Source organism: Salvelinus namaycush, chromosome 31 (genome assembly GCF_016432855.1).
Source record: "Salvelinus namaycush isolate Seneca chromosome 31, SaNama_1.0, whole genome shotgun sequence".
Taxonomy (NCBI): domain Eukaryota; kingdom Metazoa; phylum Chordata; class Actinopteri; order Salmoniformes; family Salmonidae; genus Salvelinus; species Salvelinus namaycush.
This window is the reverse complement of record NC_052337.1, coordinates 8,467,524-8,475,842: the sequence shown is the minus strand read 5'-3', so window position 1 is coordinate 8,475,842 and position 8,319 is coordinate 8,467,524. Positions and strand designations below refer to the sequence as shown.

The 8,319-nt window shown below is 41.0% G+C and overlaps 1 long non-coding RNA gene across 1 annotated transcript; it reads right to left on the bottom strand.

The window, feature by feature from the left end:
* Positions 1 to 4,560: 4,560 nt before the first annotated feature.
* LOC120026287 lies at positions 4,561 to 8,276 on the bottom strand. The gene is made up of 3 exons (XR_005473072.1): positions 8,040 to 8,276; positions 5,724 to 6,804; positions 4,561 to 5,494 (listed from the first exon to the last, which is right to left on the bottom strand). It is a non-coding gene; the product is annotated as an uncharacterized LOC120026287 (long non-coding RNA).
* Positions 8,277 to 8,319: the final 43 nt, after the last annotated feature.

The window sequence follows — 8,319 nt, the reverse complement described above, 5'->3', positions numbered from 1 at the left end:
TACTGTCTGTTTACACTGACATTGTTTACAAACACTGGAGTAAAACAATCTGGGTACGACAGTTGAAGTAAGCACATGATGGGGTGCTGGTATGGTACAGCAGTACTGGGCTGGTGTGGCTGTGCCTTCCCAGTCCACCACTGGGCTTATCTCTGCTGGACATAACTTTTGTTAGTAGCGAATGAGGGCGGAGAAACAGCAGGAGCGGGACTTGAACCAGCAACTTCATGGTGCTATGGAGCGCTGTGCCAGAAAATCTGTCTAGCATGAGCTAGTGGCCCCCGAAAACCCTGGGTTGACAATGAGAGAGAGGTCTCTATATCCTTCTCAGAGACCCTGACAGAAATATACAAAATACACATCATAACACTAACACAGCAGTGTGTACAATCATCACAATGCAGACATCCAAATGATGTCAGTGTTAATAGACTGGTGTTTACCAGAGATGTCGAACTTGTCAACACTAAAGCTCTCTAATTGACTTTGGCAGAATAACTTGTTGCATTTCATGGTGACTGTTTCTCCTGCCATAAAGGGCCCTAAAGTCCTTCACTATTAAAATAGAAAGACTCAGAACACCATCATTGTGTAGTGAAACCATGAGAAGTAGTGTACCTAAGCTGAGATCTGGTGTTTGGAGGGTGTTTGAATGTAAACCCAATGGAAGTGTTCTGATACACTGAATGGATTTCAAAACAGAATGGAAGTACTCAGAAACACCCCAAGTGGTTCTTCATTCTGAATCATTCTGTTTTTAAGAGAGGTTTATGAAAACACTTTTCAATGTTTCAGTGCATGTAAAAGACAGCATCAAAATACAAAAACAATGTATAATAATGGCCTGTCTCTCTCATCCAATAAAATGCTTTATAGCATAAATTTTGATTGATGCTGATTTTCAGTAGATATTTTTATTAACATTTTAAAGAAAACACTGTTTTTTTTTTTCCTAGGGTAGACTTTGGCACTTATTACAGGCTACAGTTGCCAGGCCCATTGTGACATCATAAATAATGTACAACTGTTCAATCCAAATGTTTAGGGCTATGTAAGATAGCAGATGTAACGAGTTAACATTGATTTTTTATTATTTTTTATTATTTTTTATTTAACCAGGTAGGCAAGTTGAGAACAAGTTCTCATTTACAACTGCGACCTGGCCAAGATAAAGCAAAACAGTTCGACACATATAACAACACAGAGTTACACATGGAGTAAAACAAACATACAGTCAATAATACAGTAGAAAAATAAGTCTATATACAATGTGAGCAAATGAGGTGAGATAAGGGAGGTAAAGGCAATAAATAGGCCATGGTGGCGAAGTAAATACAATATAGCAATTAAAACACTGGAATGGTAGATTTGACAGTAGATGAGTGTGCAAAGTAGAAATACTGGGGTGCAAAGGAGCAAAATAAATAAATAAATACAGTAGGGGAAGCGGTAGTTGTTTGGGCTATTTATAGATGGGCTATGTACATATATATATATATATGGTTAAATGCATTGTTGTACAACTGACTAGGTATCCCCCTTTCCCTTTGACACTGAAGAAGGAAACAGAAAAGGAATTCATTCAATAAGAACAAAGCGAATAGAATAAATCAAACAGCCATTTTGTTTAATTGATTCGTTTTCAAATAAAATAACATTTTATGCGTCGAATACAAGTGCAAACTTTACTTTGAAATGCATACTTACATTCAACAATGCAGAGTTAAAAAGTAAAAAACGTAAAATGTTTTTTAATAAAGGAAATAGTAACAAATATAAAATAACAATAAAGAGGCTACAGTATCTTCGGGAAAACACTTGATTTTTTTTCTTCCAAATTGGGTTGTTATAGCCTGAATTTAAAATTGATGCAATTTAGATATTCACTGGCCTACACATTATAACCCATAATGTCAAAATTGAATAATGTTTGTTTTTAAAATTTAGCAAATGAATAACATCAATTAATTAATTAGCAACCTGAAATGTCTTTAGTCTAAGTATTCAACCCCTTTGTTATGGCAAGCCTAAATAAGTTCAGGAGTAAAAATGTGCTTAAGTCACATAAGTTAAGAATTCACTCTGTGTCCAATAATAGAGTTTAACATGATTTGTACCCCATACATGCAATTATCTGTAAGGTCCCTCAGTCCAGCAGTTAATTTCAAACACAGGTGGTGCTGAATTTTTTTGCAGTGCTACAGACGGGTTGCCACCCTACAGATGGCTATATCAGTCCGCTAATACAGGACTTGTAAAGGCCCAGTGCACTACTTTTGTGATATATATTTTTAAAAGATTTCTATTATGGGATTTTTCAGGGGGTGATGCAGCACCCTCAGTACCCCTACTTCCCACAGCTATGACTGTATATACAAGGAGTACCAGTACCGAGTCTATGTGCAGGGGTACGAGGCGGTAGTCATTTAGACTGGTTACTGTGGCGTTCTTGGGCACAGGGACTATGGTGGTATGCTTGGAACATGTAGGTATTACAGACTGGGTCAGGGAGAGGTTGAAAATGTCAGTGAAGACACTTTCCAGCTGGTCAGCGCATGCTCTGAGTATGCGTCCTGGTAATCTTGTTAATATTGTCCTGTTTAAAGGTCTTACATCGGCTATGGAGAGTGTGATCACACAATTGTCCGGAACAGCTGATGCTCTCACGCATGGTTCAGTGTTGCTTGCCTCCTAAGCGAGCATAGAAGGCATTTAGCTCGTCTGGTAGGCTTGCGTCACTGGGCAGCTCTTGGCTGGGTTTCCCTTAATATTATAGCATTTGATGATAACCAAATTATACACTCATGTACTATCATTATTGCTTGCTATATGTCTGTCTCCCTGCAAAAAAACATGCATACATACTACGTTACCCACCGGCTGGCCAATCCTAACCAAATCAAGACAAGAATCACAGACTAATGCCAACTGAACTGTCAATCATATCATCTAACTCAACTGTACTGTGATTCAATCCATCTGAGCAACCTTTCATGGCATCATCTGAATATTAAGACACAGTTTAAATTTATTAGCATAACGGATGACTGGTAGATCATATTGAGCCCTGGGCTGAAGTTTGTAGAAGTGCTACTGCTAACATTAGCAGTCATTGCCTGTATTTATTTTTCATGAATGTGAAATATAAATGCAATATTTCTGTTGATTTTGAAGAATATTAATGATAAATAACTTAGATCTTTGAACTCAGTATACACATGTGAAAGACCTGTTTTGTCATTTGATAGTTTGAAATTAAGCTTCTAAATCCTGTCTTTAAAAGTAATTTTGTACTCATTATCTTGCACGAAATGATTAATTTGTGTTTTCACAAAACTATATTTTCTTGTCCTTTGTTTGAGAATACTGTACATTTGACCTTTTGGAATGACCAATGAGGAGTTTATAAACATACAAGAACATGGACTATACAATAAGGGGGGGGGGGGGGGGGGGGGGCTTTCATTTACAGTATTTGGAAACTCCAAAAGTAGGGAACTAATTCTGCACAAGACAGGATTCAAAACACCATCAAAGTGTTAAGTAGCTTTAGAGAGAGGAAACAACACCAAAAGAGAATGGATCCAATTCTGCACTACACAGGACTCCAAACGCCATAAATGTTTTCAATCTTTTCCAGGTTAGTGCTTCCAGTCTCTGGCAAGGTGCTGCACAACTCCTGACTCTGTGGTGTTACAACACACCATGTCGTGTTTCAGAACACCTCAGGATGAATTTTTTAGTACACCTTAAATCTGTCCCAATACCCTCACAACCATGTTTCAATACTCTAGCAACGTTAAGGTTTCCTCTGCTTTAAGGTGGTGGCAGCTCAGTTACCACTAGTTTTGTTACAAAGCACTTCCTTTTAACAGTATTATTTGAACTGTTCTAAGATCAGTTTTCACAATTGTAGTAATCTTTTCCACAACCTGACTGAGAACAACACTGATTTGGTGTCAGTTCCTGTGGGCCAAGTCAAACCACTGGTATGGTTTTAAGTGACTTACAGTTCAGTTAGGGAGTGCATGCATTTTTTGGTAAGTATTTTTGATCATTTTGATCCCTGCAGGAATTGAACCCATAACCTTGGCCTTGCTATCACCAAGCTCTTACCAACTGAGCCACACCATACAGACATTAGTGGTCAAGGCACAACTACTGGATTATGTTCATGGTGTTACTGTTGGCTTCATCATTCTTTTATGAGAACAAAATGTTCCTATCCATGAAAGGAGAGTTGTTTCTCTTTTTTCTCTGGCTCTGAATCTCTAGCCTTGTTATTAGTAGTTTAACCAGGCTACAGGACAGAGTTATGTGCGTAGCTGCACAGCGTCTGTACACATCTTTGCCAAAATAGGGGCTGGTGTTGTATAATATACAAAAGCTTTTCCCCTCACCCACATTTTAACAGACCAACGTCAAGGCATTCCTAAGCAGTGTGTTCAGACTGACACACTGGAAGAGCCTTAATATAAAATCTTAGACAGGACTGTGTAAGTAAGCTGTAATAAGACACTGACAGCATTTCAATGTTAGATTTATTGTAGACTGATTAGGGCCCAGAGTGTTTCACTTGAACTGACCTGGAAAAAGTCCAGGTGCTAGTTATAGGCAGGGTTGGGAAGGTAACTTTCTAAATGTAATCCACGACTTACTAGTTACCTGTCAATGTTCTGCTGGTAACGTAACTGATTACAGTTCTTTGTAATTGATTACATGTTTCTCTACAACTCTGGTTATAGGCTATATTTTCCTGGTCTCAGGTCCGTAGTCAGAAAAACTCCTGTCTGTATTGACACGGTGAGTGTGAGTCTTGACAATAAGGCCACATCATTGTGGGATGTTTTGAGAGTTCTGAGAAAGGCTTTCTTATTCCCCCTATAGAAAAAAATACATAAACAAACAAAATAATTCAGATGAGAAATAAATACTGTAGAATGAATACAATGTTGATCAATAATGGACATTTTAATCACTCACATACACACAGAGAATTAGCCAACGTATTTATGTTGGGTTTACGTATTGTCAATTTTTTTCGCAGATTACACAAATTCGTCTTTTGCTTTTAACCCAACCCCCCACATACATGCCTGAGGGGTTGGAAGCCAGGGTCAGCCACAGTGCAGTAACCATGGAGCAGATTTGGGGGTTAAGTGCTTTGCTCAAGGGCACATTTGAACTAGCAACCGTCTGGTTTCTGGCCCGCCTCTCTAACCCCTAGGCTACCTGCCGCCCAAGTGTCAGTCATCCGTCTCTTGCCAGTCCATGGTGAAGGAGCTGCCGGTGGTGCTGTTGTGACTGTTGTTGTCATCGCAGCAGTCCTCTGCATCGGAGAAGGAGGACATGTAGTGGAGGCTGGTGACTCTGTGGTAGCCCCCCTGGAGCGCCTTGGGGAGGGTAGTCTGTTCCATGGCCCTGCGGCTGGTTCTCCTCACCGACACGCTCCACATGTCAATCAACTGGGAACACATGGCACAGCCCATGGTGGCTTTATGGAGAGAGACAAACACAGTGGACTTGACACACAAACGGTGGACTTGACACACAGTGGAGGTTAGATGCTGATACACACACACACACACACACACACACACACACACACACACACACACACACACACACACACACACACACACACACACACACACACACACACGTTATGTCACTCATTCACACAGACAGACACAGGTAACCATTAGATACGTGATGTCACTCACACTTATTCACAGACAGACATGACAGAGTCACTGACACGCACACTTCTTGCACAGTGGCATAATCTGACTCAGGCCTCCAGTGAGAGAGCGAGCGTGGACTCAGGCCTCCAGTGAGAGAGCGAGCGTGGACTCAGGCCTCCAGTGAGAGAGCGAGCGTGTGTCTTCCCTCGGGAATGTGTTTATGCCAGCACTCCTATCTGAACCCTTTGACGAGAGAGAAAGACGTGTAGCTACAAAAAGAGAACAAACAGAGGGCATAAAAGAAGAGAAAGTTGGTTGTATGTCGACTGCAGCGGACAGCTGCCTCACATCCAACTGCCCCTAGGGCAGCTCTGAAGTCACCGCCAGTTGAGGAGTCAAAGGGTTAAGGATGAGCTCCCAGAACTTTCTCTTCTCTCTCTTTTAGTACAGATCAGATGAGGACAGGCAGCCACACAATGTCAATATTTACATCAGCTCCATCTGTTCCAAGATGGACTGTGATGAGAAGCCTAGCTCAGCCCCTAGACAGAGGACAATATATAGGGTAGCTTATGCTTCAGTGATTCTTAATTCTGCACTAGAGATATCAGATATTAATCTGATCTAGAAAGTCCTTCTCTAGTGACAGTAAGGAGGGGAAGTGTTGGACACTGCTACTACTCGCTGTTTATTATCAAAGCATAGTCACTTCACCCCTACCTACATGTACAAATTACCTCAACTAACCTGTACCCCTGCACACTGAATTGGTGCCAGTACCCCCTGTATAGAGCCTTGTTATTGTTATTTTGTGTTACTTTTTACATTAGTTAATTTGATAAACTTTTTACATTAGTTTATTTGATAAATATTTTCTTAACTCTTCTTGAACTGCACTGTTGATTAAGGGCTTGTAAGTAAGCATTTCACGGTAAGGTCTACACTTGTTGTATTCGGCGCATGTGACAAATAAATGGGTTATCGGCAGTATGGTTTACTATGGCTCTGACAAGTGTTCTATTTCCAAATGTGGTGCTGGTCAGTCTTTGGTCATGGAAGAGTTGATGTCGATGTGGGATCCTCAGGTCAGTGAAAGCTGAAGCTGGGGATGTATTTGAGCCTGAGAAAAAAGAAAGAGAGAAAGAGAGAGGATAACGAGGGGTTAATGAGTCATCTCTGTCTCTCTCCCAATCTTTCCAGTTACTCACTGACGCTACAAGGCTATCTAATACAGACTGTGCTGTGGTAGACACACAGAGGAGTAGATGCAAACCAACAGTCTTTGTTTTTTTATTCTCTCTGTTATCCGTCTAATAAATCTTCCCTATTTCCTCATTTATACAGTCTCAGACACAGACATACCCACCCCGAGGTCAAACTGATCCATGCCAGTAATACTAATCAGAGAAGCCTACCCTTATTTCCACCATACATTATTTTGCTATAGATATAGTTGTCATGGTAGATATGATATCCATTATGAACATTACCCTGAAACATACATTACCCTAAAGCCATGAGTTGCAGGACATCCTACTTTGTGTGACATACATTTTATCTTACATAAGAATATGAAAATACATGATTTGTATTTCCATGTCATCTATTAGAACTAATAATTAAACAAGTCAATGTAACCAGATAAGAGCATTGTGCTGTACTGGCAGTAGACATGAACCTGTCTAGATGACGACATCATGAGCAGCCTTTGTGCATCGTGCAAAGGCCACTAGCAAAGACCAAAGACATCCAAATTAGCCAATGATGTCAGTCGCTGGGGCGAGGACGGGACAGCCCCACCCCGTTCCATCACAGCTACGTGTACAGTAGCCAGCACAACATCCCTGTCATAAGCTCCATGTTCTTATTCAGTTATAGCACAGGCAAAGGCTTAAAGTCATGCACGTAATATTGCTATTTAATGAGGCTTGGTTTCTCCGGAAAGATGAAGTCAATATCTGGAAAGCTGAGACTCTGCCTTTACTGAGTGTCAGAAAATGAAGTAACATCTATTATAAACACACTGTAGGAAATATGCCTGTCTACAGTCAGATACACAGCACACCCAGATTGTGGTGGCAAAACACTGTCTGTACAGGAACATATCAGTCTTTAACTCTCAAATCAGACAGCTGCTGCTGAACAGTCACACATGCAGTAGTCAGATGCTGCTGTCAGAGGCACACATGACAATGTTTTGAAACAGTGGAGCGATCCAGCAGCAGCAGTCTTGTTTGGGTGCGTCAAAGAGAGGGGGGGGGGGGTTGATAACACAGCGCCTTTAAAAACAGAGGGATTGAGGGAGAGAAGGAGGGGGAGAGAGACAGAGAGGTACACATTACTTGTCTCACTCACCTTGTATGTTGCTTAACTGCTCCTATCTGCAAAGGATGATCAGTGTGCTCTATCCTTTCACCTCCCCCTATCTCCTCTCCTCCTTCTGTTCCTTTCTCTCTGCCCTTAGTCCTCACTCTGTCTGGGTTAGCTTGATACAGTCAAAGCAGAGCCAGGCGTAGGGGACAAAGACTATGACATCACAGTCTCACACAGTGAGACGACACTGTTCTCTCTCCTTCACTCACACTGACAATACATGGGGGTCACCAAAGCAAGAAGAGGGTGTGTCCAATTACAT